General features: G+C 37.4%; 2 non-coding genes across 2 annotated transcripts; both read right to left on the bottom strand.

Moving 5' to 3' along the window:
• Nucleotides 1–7,668: 7,668 nt before the first annotated feature.
• Nucleotides 7,669–7,776, bottom strand: LOC112739390 (small nucleolar RNA R71). The gene has a single exon (XR_003170328.1). It is a non-coding gene; the product is annotated as a small nucleolar RNA R71 (small nucleolar RNA).
• Nucleotides 7,777–15,384: 7,608 nt separating this feature from the next.
• Nucleotides 15,385–15,492, bottom strand: LOC112739867 (small nucleolar RNA R71). The gene has a single exon (XR_003170801.1). It is a non-coding gene; the product is annotated as a small nucleolar RNA R71 (small nucleolar RNA).
• Between the last annotated feature and the right edge of the window lie 1,579 nt (nucleotides 15,493–17,071).

Genomic DNA, 17,071 nt, shown 5'->3' with positions numbered 1-17,071 from the left:
TTATTTATTCATTCACTAACATCTCATCTCACATCTCTGCTCTCCTCACAGTTGTGTTTCCTTCTTTACATCACATTCTTTGTCTTCTCCTTTTCTTCTACTAACACAAGGACCTCTATACTGTGGTATAAAGGATCCATATTATTATTATTATTATTATTATTTTTCTGTGCCTTCTTCTTTGTCATATGAGCAGGAGCAAGGACAAGAATATTCTTGTTGAAGCAGATCCAGAACCTGAAAGGACCCTGAAGAAAAAATTAAGAGAAGCTAAATTACAACAATCCAGAGATAACCTTTCAAAAATTTTCGAATAGGAAGAGGAGATGGCAGCCGAAAATAATAATAATTCAAGGAGGATGCTTGGTGACTTTACTACACCTAATTCCAATTTACATGGAAGAAGCATCTCCATTCCTACCATTGGAGCAAACAACTTTGAGCTGAAACCTCAATTAGTTTCTCTGATGCAACAGAACTGCAAGTTTCATGGACTTCCATCTGAAGATCCTTTTCAGTTCTTAACTGAATTCTTGCAGATATGTGATACTGTTAAGACTAATGGAGTAGATCCTGAAGTCTACAGGCTCATGCTTTTCCCTTTTGCTGTAAGAGACAGAGCTAGAGTATGGTTGGACTCTCAACCTAAGGATAGCCTGAACTCTTGGGATAAGCTGGTCAAGGCTTTCCTAGCCAAGTTCTTTCCTCCTCAAAAGCTGAGCAAGCTTAGAGTGGATGTTCAAACCTTCAGACAGAAAGAAGGTGAATCCCTCTATGAAGCTTTCCTAAGGCTTTCCTAGCAAGTTCTTTTCCCTTTAGTAGGATCTAGTTACTTTTAGGGATGTTTTCATTAGTTTTTATGTTAAATTCACATTTCTGGACTTTACTATGAGTTTGTGTGTTTTTCTGTGATTTCAGGTATTTTCTGGCTAAAATTGAGGGACTTGAGCAGAAATCAGATTCAGAGGTTGAAGAAGGAAAGCTGAGTCACAATCTGAAAAGGTTCACCCAATTATGTGTCTGTGGCATTTATGTATCCGGTGGTAATACTGGAAAACAAAGTGCTTAGGGCCACGGCCAAGACTCATGAAATAGTTGTGTTCAAGAATCATCATGCTGAACTAGGAGAATCAATAACACTATCTAAACTCTGAGTTCCTATAGATGCCAATCATTCTGAACCTCAATGGATAAAGTGAGATGCCAAAACTATTCAAGAGGCAAAAAGCTATAAGTCCCGCTCATTTGATTGAAGCTATGTTTCATTGATAGTTTGGAATTTATAGTATATTCTCTTCTTTTTATCCTATTTGATTTTCAGTTGCTTGGGGACAAGCAACAATTTAAGTTTGGTGTTGTGATGAGCGGATAATTTATACGCTTTTTGGCATTGTTTTTAGTATGTTTTTAGTAGGATCTAGTTACTTTTAGGGATGTTTTCATTAGTTTTTATGTTAAATTCACATTTCTGGACTTTACTATGAGTTTGTGTGTTTTTCTGTGATTTCAGGTATTTTCTGGCTGAAATTGAGGGACTTGAGTAGAAATCAGATTCAGAGGTTGAAGAAGGAAAGCTGAGTCACAATCTGAAAAGGTTCACCCAATTATGTGTCTGTGGCATTTATGTATCCGGTGGTAATACTGGAAAACAAAGTGCTTAGGGCCACGGCCAAGACTCATGAAATAGCTGTGTTCAAGAATCATCATACTGAACTAGGAGAATCAATAACACTATCTGAACTCTGAGTTCCTATAGATGCCAATCATTCTGAACCTCAATGGATAAAGTGAGATGCCAAAACTATTCAAGAGGCAAAAAGCTATAAGTCCCGCTCATTTGATTGAAGCTATGATTCATTGATAGTTTAGAATTTATAGTATATTCTCTTCTTTTTATCCTATTTGATTTTCAGTTGCTTGGGGACAAGCAACAATTTAAGTTTGGTGTTGTGATGAGCGGATAATTTATACGCTTTTTGGCATTGTTTTTAGTATGTTTTTAGTAGGATCTAGTTACTTTTAGGGATGTTTTCATTAGTTTTTATGTTAAATTCACATTTCTGGACTTTACTATGAGTTTGTGTGTTTTTCTGTGATTTCAGGTATTTTCTGGCTGAAATTGAGGGACTTGAGTAGAAATCAGATTCAGAGGTTGAAGAAGGAAAGCTGAGTCACAATCTGAAAAGGTTCACCCAATTATGTGTCTGTGGCATTTATGTATCCGGTGGTAATACTGGAAAACAAAGTGCTTAGGGCCACGGCCAAGACTCATGAAATAGCTGTGTTCAAGAATCATCATACTGAACTAGGAGAATCAATAACACTATCTGAACTCTGAGTTCCTATAGATGCCAATCATTCTGAACCTCAATGGATAAAGTGAGATGCCAAAACTATTCAAGAGGCAAAAAGCTATAAGTCCCGCTCATTTGATTGAAGCTATGATTCATTGATAGTTTAGAATTTATAGTATATTCTCTTCTTTTTATCCTATTTGATTTTCAGTTGCTTGGGGACAAGCAACAATTTAAGTTTGGTGTTGTGATGAGCGGATAATTTATACGCTTTTTGGCATTGTTTTTAGTATGTTTTTAGTAGGATCTAGTTACTTTTAGGGATGTTTTCATTAGTTTTTATGTTAAATTCACATTTCTGGACTTTACTATGAGTTTGTGTGTTTTTCTGTGATTTCAGGTATTTTCTGGCTGAAATTAAGGGACTTGAGCAGAAATCAGATTCAGAGGTTGAAGAAGGAAAGCTGAGTCACAATCTGAAAAGGTTCACCCAATTATGTGTCTGTGGCATTTATGTATCCGGTGGTAATACTGGAAAACAAAGTGCTTAGGGCCACGGCCAAGACTCATGAAATAGCTGTGTTCAAGAATCATCATACTGAACTAGGAGAATCAATAACACTATCTGAACTCTGAGTTCCTATAGATGCCAATCATTCTGAACCTCAATGGATAAAGTGAGATGCCAAAACTATTCAAGAGGCAAAAAGTTATAAGTCCCGCTCATTTGATTGAAGCTATGATTCATTGATAGTTTAGAATTTATAGTATATTCTCTTCTTTTTATCCTATTTGATTTTCAGTTGCTTGGGGACAAGCAACAATTTAAGTTTGGTGTTGTGATGAGCGGATAATTTATACGCTTTTTGGCATTGTTTTTAGTATGTTTTTAGTAGGATCTAGTTACTTTTAGGGATGATTTCATTAGTTTTTATGTTAAATTCACATTTCTGGACTTTACTATGAGTTTGTGTGTTTTTCTGTGATTTCAGGTATTTTCTGGCTGAAATTGAGGGACTTGAGCAGAAATCAGATTCAGAGGTTGAAGAAGGAAAGCTGAGTCACAATCTGAAAAGGTTCACCCAATTATGTGTCTGTGGCATTTATGTATCCGGTGGTAATACTGGAAAACAAAGTGCTTAGGGCCACGGCCAAGACTCATGAAATAGCTGTGTTCAAGAATCATCATACTGAACTAGGAGAATCAATAACACTATCTGAACTCTGAGTTCCTATAGATGCCAATCATTCTGAACCTCAATGGATAAAGTGAGATGCCAAAACTATTCAAGAGGCAAAAAGCTATAAGTCCCGCTCATTTGATTGAAGCTATGATTCATTGATAGTTTAGAATTTATAGTATATTCTCTTCTTTTTATCCTATTTGATTTTCAGTTGCTTGGGGACAAGCAACAATTTAAGTTTGGTGTTGTGATGAGCGGATAATTTATACGCTTTTTGGCATTGTTTTTAGTATGTTTTTAGTAGGATCTAGTTACTTTTAGGGATGATTTCATTAGTTTTTATGTTAAATTCACATTTCTGGACTTTACTATGAGTTTGTGTGTTTTTCTGTGATTTCAGGTATTTTCTGGCTGAAATTGAGGGACTTGAGCAGAAATCAGATTCAGAGGTTGAAGAAGGAAAGCTGAGTCACAATCTGAAAAGGTTCACCCAATTATGTGTCTGTGGCATTTATGTATCCGGTGGTAATACTGGAAAACAAAGTGCTTAGGGCCACGGCCAAGACTCATGAAATAGCTGTGTTCAAGAATCATCATACTGAACTAGGAGAATCAATAACACTATCTGAACTCTGAGTTCCTATAGATGCCAATCATTCTGAACCTCAATGGATAAAGTGAGATGCCAAAACTATTCAAGAGGCAAAAAGCTATAAGTCCCGCTCATTTGATTGAAGCTATGATTCATTGATAGTTTAGAATTTATAGTATATTCTCTTCTTTTTATCCTATTTGATTTTCAGTTGCTTGGGGACAAGCAACAATTTAAGTTTGGTGTTGTGATGAGCGGATAATTTATACGCTTTTTGGCATTGTTTTTAGTATGTTTTTAGTAGGATCTAGTTACTTTTAGGGATGATTTCATTAGTTTTTATGTTAAATTCACATTTCTGGACTTTACTATGAGTTTGTGTGTTTTTCTGTGATTTCATGTATTTTCTGGCTGAAATTGAGGGACTTGAGCAGAAATCAGATTCAGAGGTTGAAGAAGGACTGCTGATGCTGTTGGATTCTGACCTCCCTGCACTCAAAATGGATTTTCTGGAGCTACAGAACTCAAAAAAGCACGCTTCCAATTGAGTTGGAAAGTAGACATCCAGGGCTTTCCAGCAATATCTAATAGTCCATACTTTGGCCAAGAATAGATGACGCAAACTGGCGTTCAACGCCAGCTCTCTGCCCAATTCTGGCGTCCAGCGCCAGAAAAGGATCCAAAACCAGAGTTGAACGCCAGAAATGGATCAAAACCTGGCGTTCAACTCCACAAATGGCCTCTGCACATGAGAAGTTAGAGCTCAGCCCAAGCACACACCAAGTGGGCCCCGGAAGTGAATTTATGCATCAATTACTTACTCATGTAAACCCTAGTAGCTAGTTTATTATAAATAGGACCTTTTACTATTGTATTAGGTATCTTTGATCAGTTGTATGCTATCTTAGATCAGAGGGGCTGGCCTTCTCGGCCATGCCTGGACCTTCACTTATGTATTTTCAACGGTAGAGTTTCTACACCCCATAGATTAAGGTGTGGAGCTCTGCTGTTCCTCAAAGATTAATGCAAAGTACTACTGTTTTCTATTCAATTCATCTTATTTCCCTTCTAAGATATTCATTCGTACTTCAACCTGAATGTGATGAACGTGACAATCATCATCATTCCCTGTGAACGCGTGCCTGACAACCACTTCCGTTCTACCTTCGACTGAATGAGTGTCTCTTAGATCTCTTAATCAGAATCTTCGTGGTGTAAGCTAGAATGATGGCGGCATTCAAGAGAATCCGGAAAGTCTAAACCTTGTCTGTGGTATTCCGAGTAGGATTTAATGATTGAATGACTGTGACAAGCTTCAAACTCGCGAGTGCTGGGCGTTAGTGACAGACGCAAAAGGAGGGTTAATCCTATTCCAGCATGATCGAGAACCGACAGATGAATAGTCGTGCCGTGACAGGGTGCGTTGACCATTTTCACTGAGAGGAGGGGATGTAGCCACTGACAACGGTGATGCCCTTGCATAAAGCCAGCCATGGAAAGGAGTAAGACTGACTGGATGAAGACAGCAGGAAAGCAGAGGTTCAGAGGAACGAGAAGCATCTCCATTCGCTTATCTGAAATTCTTACCAATAATTTACATAAGTACCTCTATCCCTATTCTATTATTTATTATTCGAAAACACCATTATCAATTTATAACTGCCTAACTGAGATTTGCAAGGTGACCATAACTTGCTTCATACCAACAATCTTCTTGTATGAGTCTTGAGTCATGTCATAAGTTTGGTGTCAATTGCATGTGCATCTTGCATTTTTCGAAAATTCATGCATTCATAGTGTTCTTCATGATCTTCAAGTTGTTCTTGGTAAGTCTTCTTGTTTGATCTTGATGATTTTTTGTTTTGTGTCTTTACATGTTTATCATATGCATTCTTGAATTCTTAGTGTCTAAGCATTAAAGAATTCTAAGTTTGGTGTCTTGCATGTTTTCTATGCATTAAAATTTTTTTCAAAAATATGTTCTTGATGTTCATCATAATCTTCATAGTGTTCTTGGTGTTCATCTTGACATTCATAGTATTCTTGCATGCATTCATTGTTTTGATCTAAAAAAGTCATGCATTGCATAATTTTCATGTTTCCATCTCATCATAAAAATTCAAAAATCAAAAGAAAAATATCTTTCCCTTTTTCTCTCTCATAAATTTGAAAATAAGATTTGACTTTTTCAAAAATTTTTTTAAAAAAAAAAATCTAGTTGTTTCTTATGAGTCAAATCAAATTTCAATTTTAAAAATCTTATCTTTTTCAAAATCTTTTTCAAAAATCAAATCTTTTTCATTTTTCTTAGTTATTTTCGAAAATTTCAAAAATATTTTTCAAAAATTGTTTTCTTAATTTTTACATCATATTTTCGAAAATAACATCATCAATTAATGTTTTGATTCAAAAATTTCAAATTTGTTACTTACTTGTTAAGAAAGATTCAAACTTTAAGTTCTAGAATCATATCTTATGATTTCTTGTGAATCAAGTCATTAATTGTGATTTTAAAAATCAAATCTTTTTCAAAACTAATTTCAATCATATCCTTTCAAAAATATCTTCTTATCTTATCTTTTTCAAAAAAATCTTTTCTAACTTCCTAACTTCTTATCTTTTCAAAATTTGTTTCAACTAACTAACTAACTTTTTGTTTGTTTTTTAACTTTTTCAAAACTACCTAACTAACTCTCTCTCTCTCTAATTTTCGAAAATATCTTCCCTCTTTTTCAAAAATTTCTTTTTTATTAACTAATTATTTTTATTTTTATTTTAAAATTTTTCGAAAAAATACTAACCTTTTTCAAAAACTATTTTCGAAAATCACTAACTCTTTTTCAAAAATTATTTTCGAAAATTCTCCCTCTCCCATCTTATTCTGTTTATTTATTCATTTACTAACATCTCATCTCACATCTCTTCCCTCCTCACAGTTGTGTTTCTTTCTTTACATCATATTCTTTGTCTCCCTCTTTTCTTCTACTCACACAGGGATCCCTATACTGTGGTATAAAGGATCTCTATTATTATTATTATTTTTCTGTGCCCTCTTCTTTGTCATATGAGCAGGAGCAAGGATAAGAACATTCTTGTGGAAGCAGATCCAGAACCTGAAAGGACTCTAAAAAGGAAACTAAGAGAAGCTAAAATACAACAATCCAGAGATAACCTTTCAGAAATTTTCGAACAGGAAGAGGAGATGGCAGCCGAAAATAATAATAATGTAAGGAAGATGCTTGGTGACTTTACTGCACCTAATTCCAATTTACATGGAAGAAGCATCTCCATTCCTGCCATTGGAGCAAACAACTTTGAGCTGAAACCTCAATTAGTTTCTCTGATGCAGCAGAACTGCAAGTTTCATGGACTTCCATCTGAAGATCCTTTTCAGTTCTTAACTGAGTTCTTGCAGATATGTGATACTGTTAAGACTAATGGAGTAGATCCTGAAGTCTACAGGCTCATGCTTTTCCCTTTTGCTGTAAGAGACAGAGCTAGATTATGGTTGGATTCTCAACCCAAAGACAGCCTGAACTCTTGGGATAAGCTGGTCACGGCTTTCTTAGCCAAGTATTTTCCTCCTCAAAAGCTGAGCAAGCTTAGAGCTGATGTTCAAACCTTCAGACAGAAAGAAGGTGAATCCCTCTATGAAGCTTGGAAAAGATACAAACAGTTGACCAAAAACTGTCCTTCTGACATGCTTTCAGAATGGACCATCCGGGATATATTCTATGATGGTTTATCTGAGCTATCAAAGATGTCATTGGACACTTCTGCAGGTCGATCCATTCACCTAAGGAAAACACCTGCAGAAGCTCAAGAACTCATTGACATGGTTGCTAATAACCAGTTCATGTACACTTCTGAAAGGAATCCTGTGAGCAATGGGATGCCTATGAAGAAGGGAGTTCTTGAGATTGATACTCTGAATGCCATATTGGCTCAGAATAAAATATTGACTCAGCAAGTCAATATGATCTCTCAGAGTCTGCATGGAATGCAAGCTGCATCCAACAGTACTCAAGAGGCATCTTCTGAAGAAGAAGCTTATGATCCTGAAAACCCTGCAATAGCAGAGGTAAATTACTTAGGTGAACCTTATGGAAACACCTATAACTCATCATGGAGAAATCATCCAAATTTCTCATGGAAGGATCAAAAGCCTCAACAAGGCTTTAATAATGGTTGAAGAAACAGGTTTAACAATAATAAACCTTTTCCATCATCCACTCAGCAACAGATAGAGAACTCTGAACAAAATACTTCTAATTTGGCAAACTTAGTCTCTGATCTGTCTAAGGCCACTGTAAGTTTCATGAATGAAACAAGATCTTCCATTAGACATCTGGAAACACAAGTGGGCCAGCTGAGTAAAAGGATCACTGAAATCCCTCCTAGTACTCTCCCAAGCAATACAGAAGAGAATCCAAAAGGAGAGTGCAAGGCCATTGACATAAGCACCATGGCCGAACCTGTGAGGAGAGGAGAGGACGTGAATCCCAAGGAGGAAGACCTCCTGGGACGTCCAGTGATCAATAAGGAGCTTCCCTCTGAGGAACCAAAGGACTCTGAGGCTCATCTAGAGACCATAGAGATTCCATTAAACCTCCTTATGCCCTTCATGAGCTCTGATGAGTATTACTCTTCTGAAGAGAATGAGGATGTTACTGAAGAGCAAACTGCCAAGTTTCTTGGTTCAATCATGAAGCTGAATGCCAAATTATTTGGCATTGATGCTTGGAAAGTTGAACCTCCCTTGTTCATCAATGAACTAAGTGATCAGGATCAACTGACATTGCCTTAGAAGAGGCAGGATCCTGGAAAGTTCATAATACCTTGTACTATAGGCACCATGATCTTTAAGGCTCTGTGTGACCTTGGTTCAAGAATAAACCTCATGCCCTCTCTGTAATAGAGAAACTGGGAATATATAGGGTGCAAGCTGCTAAAATCTCATTAGAGATGGCAGACAACTCAAGAAAATAGGCTTATGGACAAGTAGAGGAGGTATTCGTAAAAGTTGAAGGCCTTTACATCCCTGCTGATTTCATAGTCTTGGATACTGGAAAGGAAGAGGATGAATCCATCATCCTAGGAAGACCTTTCCTGGCCACAGCAAGAGCTGTGATTGATGTGGATAGAGGAGAATTGATCCTTCAATTAAATGAGGACAACCTTGTGTTTACAACTCAAGGATATCTCTCTGCATCCATGGAGAGGAAGCATAAAAAGCTTCTCTCAAAGCAGAGTCAAACAAAGCCCCCACAGTCAAACTCTAAGTTTGGTGTTGGGAGGCCACAACCAAACTCTAAGTTTGGTGTTGAACTCCCATATCCAAACTCTAAGTTTGGTGTTGGAGAGTCTCAACAAAGCTCTGCACATCTGTAAGGCTCCATGAGAGCCCACTGTCAAGCTACTGACATTAAAGAAGCGCTTGTTGGGAGGCAACCCAATTTTTATCTAACTATATTCTTCTTAGTTATATGTCTTTATAGGTTCATGATAATGTGGAGTCACAAAATAAATATAAAAATTGAAAACGGAATCAAAAACAGCAGAAGAAAAATCACACCCTGGAGGAGCATCTGCCTGGCGTTCAACGCCAGAACAGAGCATGGTTCTGGTGCTGAACGCCCAAAATGGGCAGCATCCTGGCACTGAACGCCCAGAACAAGCATGGTTCTGGCGTTCAACGCCAGAAATGGCAACAAATGGGCGTTGAACGCCCAAAATGGGCACCAACCTGGCGCTGAACGCCCAGAGTTGTGTGCAAGGGCATTTTACATGCCTAAATTGGTGCAGGGATGTAAATGCCTTGACACCTCAGGATCTGTAGACCTCACAGGATCATCTCAGGATCTGTGGAATTCACAGGATCATCTCAGGATCTGTGGACCCCACAGGATCCCCACCTACCTCATCATCTCTCTTTCCATTCATGATCATCCCTTCTGTTTTCCATTTACCACTCACATCCATACACCCACTACCTTCAAAATTCAACATCTCTCTCCCACCCAACCCCACCCATATGGCCGAATACACACATCCATCCATCTCCTCCATATCTTCTTCTTCTTCTTCTTCTATTCTTTCTTCTTTTTGCTCGAGGGCGAGCAACATTCTAAGTTTGGTGTGGTAAAAGCATAGCTTTTTTTGTTTTTTTTTTCATAACCATTGATGGCACCTAAGGGCAGAGAAACCTCTAGAAAAAGGAAAGGGAAGACAAAAGCTTCCATCAAGGGTCTATAGCTCAGTGGTAGAACATTTGACTGCAAATCAAGAGATCCTTGAGTTACCTCAGGGGATACATTTTCTTCCACACAATTATTGGAAGCAACTAAGGGCGGAACATCAAGAGCACTCCATCATCCTTCATGAAATCAGAGAAGATCTAAAAGCAATGAAGGAGGAGCAACAAAGGCAAGGAAGAGACATAGAAGAGCTCAAGGACATCATTGGTTCCTCAAGAAGGAAACGCCACCATCACTAAGGTGGATTCATTCCTTGTTCTTAATTCTTCTGTTTTTCGTTTTCTATGCTATGTGCTTATCTGTGTTTGTGTCTTCATTACATGATCATTAGTAGTTAGTAACTTTGTCTTAAAGTTATGAATGTCCTATGAATCCATCACCTCTCTTAAATGAAAAATGTTTTAATTCAAAAGAACAAGAAGTACATGAGTTTCGAATTTATCCTTGAACTTAGCTTAATTATATTGATGTGGTGACAATGCTTCTTGTTTTCTGAATGTATGCTTGAACAGTGCATATGTCTTTTGAAGTTGTTGTTTAAGAATGTAAAATATGTTGGCTCTTGAAAGAATGATGACTAGGAGACATGTTATTTGATAATCTGAAAAATCATAAAAATGATTCTTGAAGCAAGAAAAAGCAGCAAAGAACAAAGCTTGCAGAAAAAAAAATAGGCAAAAAAAATTAGAAAGAAAAAGAAAAAGCAAGCAGAAAAAGCCAAAAGCTCTTAAAACCAAGAGGCAAGAGCAAAAAGCCAATAACCCTTAAAACCAAAAGGCAAGGGCAAATAAAAAGGATCCCAAGGCTTTGAGCATCAGTGGATAGGAGGGCCTAAAGGAATAAAATCCTGGTCTAAGCGGCTAAACCAAGCTGTCCCTAACCATGTGCTTGTGGCGTGTAGGTGTCAAGTGAAAACTTGAGACTGAGCGGTTAAAGTCAAGGTCCAAAGCAAAACAAGAGTGTGCTTAAGAACCCTGGACACCTCTAATTGGGGACTTTAGCAAAGCTGAGTCACAATCTGAAAAGGTTCACCCAATTATGTGTCTGTGGCATTTATGTATCCGGTGGTAATACTGGAAAACAAAGTGCTTAGGGCCACGGCCAAGACTCATAAAGAAGCTGTGTTCAAGAATCATCATACTGAACTAGGAGAATCAATAACACTATCTGAACCCTGAGTTCCTATAGATGCCAATCATTCTGAATCTCAATGGATAGAGTGAGATGCCAAAACTATTCAAGAGGCAAAAAGCTATAAGTCCCGCTCATATGATTGAAGCTATGTTTCATTGATAGTTTGGAATTTATAGTATATTCTCTTCTTTTTATCCTAATTGATTTTCAGTTGCTTGGGGACAAGCAACAATTTAAGTTTGGTGTTGTGATGAGCGGATAATTTATACGCTTTTTGACATTGTTTTTAGTATGTTTTTAGTAGGATCTAGTTACTTTTAGGGATGTTTTCATTAGTTTTTATATTAAATTCACATTTCTGGACTTTACTATGAGTTTGTGTGTTTTTCTGTGATTTCAGGTATTTTCTGGCTGAAATTGAGGGACTTGAGCAGAAATCAGATTCAGAGGTTGAAGAAGGACTGCTGATGCTGTTGGATGCTGACCTCCCTGCACTCAAAGTAGACATCCAAGGCTTTCCAACAATATATAATAGTCCATACTTTGGCCAAGAATAGACAACGTAAACTGGCGTTCAACACCAGCTTTCTGCCCAAATCTGGCGTCCAGCGCCAGAAAAGGAGCCAAAACCAGAGTTGAACGCCCAAACTGGCACAAAAGCTGGCGTTCAACTCCAAGAAGAACCTCTACACGTGCAACACTCAAGCTCAGCCCAAGCACACACCAAGTGGGCCCCGGAAGTGGATTTATGCATCAATTACTTACTCATGTAAACCCTAGTAGCTAGTTTATTATAAATAGGACATTTTACTAGTCTTTTTGACAATCTTTGGACGCCTGGTTCTTAGATCAGAGGGGCTGGCCATTCGGCCATGCCGGACCTTTCACTTATGTAGTTTTAACGGTAGAGTTTCTACACTCCATAGATTAAGGTGTGGAGCTCTGCTGTTCCTCAAAGATTAATGCAAAGTACTACTGTTTTCTATTCAACTCATCTTATTTCCCTTCTAAGATATTCATTCGTACTTTAATCTAAATGTGATGAACGTGACAATCATCATCATTCCCTATGAACGCGTGCCTGACAACCACCTCCGTTTTACCTTAGACTGAATGAGTATCTCTTAGATCTCCTAACCAGAATCTTCGTGGTGTAGGCTAGAATGATGGCGGCATTCAAGAGAATCCGGAAAGTCTAAACCTTGTCTGTGGTATTCCGAGTAGGATTCAATGAATGAATGACTGTGACGAGCTCCAAACTCGCGATTGCAGGGTGTTAGTGACAGACGCAAAAGGATAGTAAATCCTATTCCAGCATGATCGAGAACCGACAGATGAATAGCCGTGCCGTGACAAGGTGCGTTGACCATTTTCACTGAGAGGATAAGATGAAGCCATTGACAAGGGTGATGCCTCCAGACGATTAGCCGTGCCGTGACAGCGCATTGGATCATTTTCCCGAGAGATGACCGAAAGTAGGCATTGACAGTGGTGATGTATCACATAAAGCCAGCCATGGAAGGGAGTAAGACTGATTGGATGAAGATAGCAGGAAAGCAGAGGTTCAGAGGAACGAAAAGCATCTCCATTCGCTTATCTGAAATTCCTACCAATGATTTACATAAGTACCTCTATCCCTATTCTATTATTTATTATTCGAAAACACCATTATCAATTTATATCTGCCTAACTGAGATTTGCAAGGTGACCATAGCTTGCTTCATACCAACAATCTCCGTGGGATTCGACTCTTACTCACGTAAGGTATTACTTGGACGACCCAGTGCACTTGCTGGTCAGTTACACGGAGTTGTGAACCGTGGTTTTGGCATCATGTTTTTGGCGCCATTTCCAGGGAAAGAAAGAGCAATGAACTTTACATAGTTAAGTGTAATCATGATAGTTTTTAGTATGTTTTAGTTAGTTTTTTGCTTATTTCCATTAGTTTTTAGGAAAAATTCATATTTCTGGACTTTACTACGAGTTGTGTGTTTTTCTGTAATTTTAGGTATTTTACTAAGAATTTTGTGTTTCTTGTTTGAGTCATGAGTCATGTCATAAGTTTGGTGTCATTTGCATGTGCATCTTGCATTTTTCGAAAATTTCATGCATTCATAGTGTTCTTCATGATCTTTAAGTTGTTCTTGGTAAGTCTTCTTATTTGATCTCGATGATTTTTTGTTTTGTGTTGTATGGTGTTTTTCATATGCATTCTTGAATTCTTAGTGCGTAAGCATTAAAGAATTCTAAGTTTGGTGTCTTGCATGTTTTCTTTGCATTAAAAATTTTTCAAAATTGTGTCTATGATGTTCATCTTGACATTCAAAGTGTTCTTGGTGTTCATCTTGACATTCATAGCATTCTTGCATGCATTCATTGTTTTGATCCATAACTTTCATGCATTGCATCAGTTTTCCTGTTTTCCTCTCTCATCATAAAAATTCAAAAACAAAAAAAAAATATCTTTCCCTTTTTATCCCATCAAATTCAAAAATTTGAGTTGGCTTTTTCAAAAATTTTTAAAATCAAGTTGTTTCTTATGAGTCAAATCAAATTTTCAATTTGAAAATCTTATCTTTTTCAAAAATCAAATCTTTTTCAAAATTCTTAGTTATTTTCGAAAATTCCAAAAATATTTTTCAAAAATCTTTTTCTTATTTTTATATCAAATTTTCGAAAATAACATAGTCAATTAATGTTTTGATTCAAAAATTTGAAGTTTATTACTTGCTTGTTAAGAAATATTCAAACTTTGAGTTCTAGAATCATATCTTGTGATTTCTTATGAATCAAGTCATTAATTGAGATTTTAAAAAATCAAATCTTTTTCAAAACTAATTTCAATCATATCTTTTCAAAAATATCTTCTCATCTTATCTTTTTCAAAAGTCTAATTTCAAAATATCTTTTCCAACTTCCTAACTTCTTATCTTTTCAAAATTAATTTTCAAAGTTGTTTCAACTAACTAACTAACTTTTTGTTTGTTTCTTAACTTTTTCAAAACTACCTAACTAACTCTCTCTCTCTCATTTTCGAAAATATCTTCCCCCTTTTTCAAAATTTCTTTTTAATTTATTAATTATTTTAATTTTTAAATCTTAATTTTTGAAAATTACTAACATTTTTCAAAAACTATTTTCAAAAATCACTAACTCTTTTTCAAAAATTATTTTCGAAAATTCCTTCTCTCTCATCTTATTCTATTTATTTATTCATTCACTAACATCTCATCTCACATCTCAACCCTCCTCACAGTTGTGTTTCTTCCATTATATTACATTCTTTGTCTCCCCCTCTTCTTCTACTCACACAGGGATCCCTATACTGTGGTATAAAGGATCCATATTATTATTATTATTATTTTTTTTTGTTCCCTCTTCTTTGTCGTATGAGCAGGAGCAAGGACAAGAATATTCTTGTTGAAGCAGATCCAGAACCTGAAAGGACTCTGAAGAGAAAATTAAGAGAAGCTAAATTACAACAATCCGGAGATAACCTTTCAGAAATTTTCGAACAGGAAGAGGAGATGGCAGCCGAAAATAATAATAATGTAAGGAAGATGCTTGGTGACTTTACTGCACCTAATTCCAATTTACATGGAAGAAGCATCTCCATTCCTGCCATTGGAGCAAACAACTTTGAGCTGAAACCTCAATTAGTTTCTCTGATGCAGCAGAACTGCAAGTTTCATGGACTTCCATCTGAAGATCCTTTTCAGTTCTTAACTGAATTCTTGCAGATATGTGATACTGTTAAGACTAATGGAGTAGATCCTGAAGTCTACAGGCTCATGCTTTTCCCTTTTGCTGTAAGAGACAGAGCTAGAATATGGTTGGATTCTCAACCTAAAGACAGCCTGAACTCTTGGGATAAGCTGGTCAAGGCTTTCTTAGCCAAGTTCTTCCCTCCTCAAAAGCTGAGCAAGCTTAGAGTGGATGTTCAAACCTTCAGACAGAAAGAAGGTGAATCCCTCTATGAAGCTTGGGAGAGATACAAAGGACTGACCAAAAAGTGTCCTTCTGACATGCTTTCCGAATGGACCATCCTAGATATATTCTATGATGGTCTGTCTAAGCTATCAAAGATGTCACTGGACACTTCTACAGGTGGATCCATTCACCTAAAGAAAACGCCTGCAGAAGCTCAAGAACTCATTGACATGGTTGCTAATAACCAGTTCATGTACACTTCTGAAAGGAATCCTGTGAGCAATGGGACGCCTATGAAGAAGGGAGTTCTTGAAGTTGATACTCTGAATGCCATATTGGCTCAGAATAAAATATTGACTCAGCAAGTCAATATGCTCTCTCAGAGTCTGCATGGAATGCAAGTTGCATCCAACAGTACTCAAGAGGCATCTTCTGAAGAAGAAGCTTATAATCCTGAAAACCCTGCAATAGTAGAGGTAAATTATTTAGGTGAACCTTATGGAAACACCTATAACTCATCATGGAGAAATCATCCAAATTTCTCATGGAAGGATCAAAAGCCTCAACAAGGCTTTAATAATGGTGGAAGAAATAGGTTTAGCAATAATAAACCTTTTCCATCATCCACTCAGCAACAGACAGAGAACTCTAAACAAAATACTTCTAATTTGGCAAACTTAGTCTCTGATCTATCTAAGGCCACTGTAAGTTTCATGAATGAAACAAGGTCTTCTATTAGAAATCTGGAAGCACAAGTGGGCCAGCTGAGTAAAAGGATCACTGAAATCCCTCCTAGTACTCTCCCAAGCAATACAGAAGAGAATCCAAAAGGAGAGTGCAAGGCCATTGACATAAGCATCATGGCCGAACCTGTGAGGAGAGGAGAGGACGTGAATCCCAAGGAGGAAGACCTCCTGGGACGTCCAGTGATCAATAAGGAGCTTCCCTCTGAGGAAGCAAAAGACTCTGAGGCTCATCTAGAGACCATAGAGATTCTATTGAACCTCCTTATGCCCTTCATGAGCTCTGATGAGTAGTCCTCTTCTGAAGAGAATGAGGATGTTACTGAAGAGCAAACTGCCAAGTTTCTTGGTGCAATCATGAAGCTGAATGCCAAATTATTTGGCATTGATACATGGGAAATTGAACCTCCCTTGTTCATCAATGAACTAAGTGATCTGGATCAACTGACATTGCCTCAGAAGAGACAGGATCTTGGAAAGTTCATAATACCCTGTACCATAGGCACCATGATCTTTAAGGCTCTGTGTGACCTTGGTTCAGGAATAAACCTCATGCCCCTCTCTGTAATAGAGAAACTGGGAATCTATGGGGTGCAAGCTGCTAAAATCTCATTAGAGATGGCAGACAGTTCAAGAAAACAGGCTTATGGACAAGTAGAGGATGTGTTAGTAAAGGTTGAAGGCCTTTACATCCCTACTGATTTCATAGTCTTGGATACTGGAAAGGAAGAGGATGAATCCATCATCCTAGGAAGACCTTTCCTAGCCACAGCAAGAGCTGTGATTGATGTTGACAGAGGTGAATTAGTCCTTCAATTGAATGGGGACTCCCTTATGTTTACAACTCAAGGTTATCCTTCTGTCAACATGGAGAGGAAGCATAAAAAGCTTCTCTCAAAACAGAGTCAAACAAAGCCCCCACAGTCAAACTCTGAGT

This window comes from Arachis hypogaea, chromosome 13 (assembly GCF_003086295.3).
Source record: "Arachis hypogaea cultivar Tifrunner chromosome 13, arahy.Tifrunner.gnm2.J5K5, whole genome shotgun sequence".
NCBI lineage: Eukaryota > Viridiplantae > Streptophyta > Magnoliopsida > Fabales > Fabaceae > Arachis > Arachis hypogaea.
The sequence above is the reverse complement of the archived record's forward strand: the minus strand, read 5'-3'. Positions and strand labels throughout refer to the sequence as shown.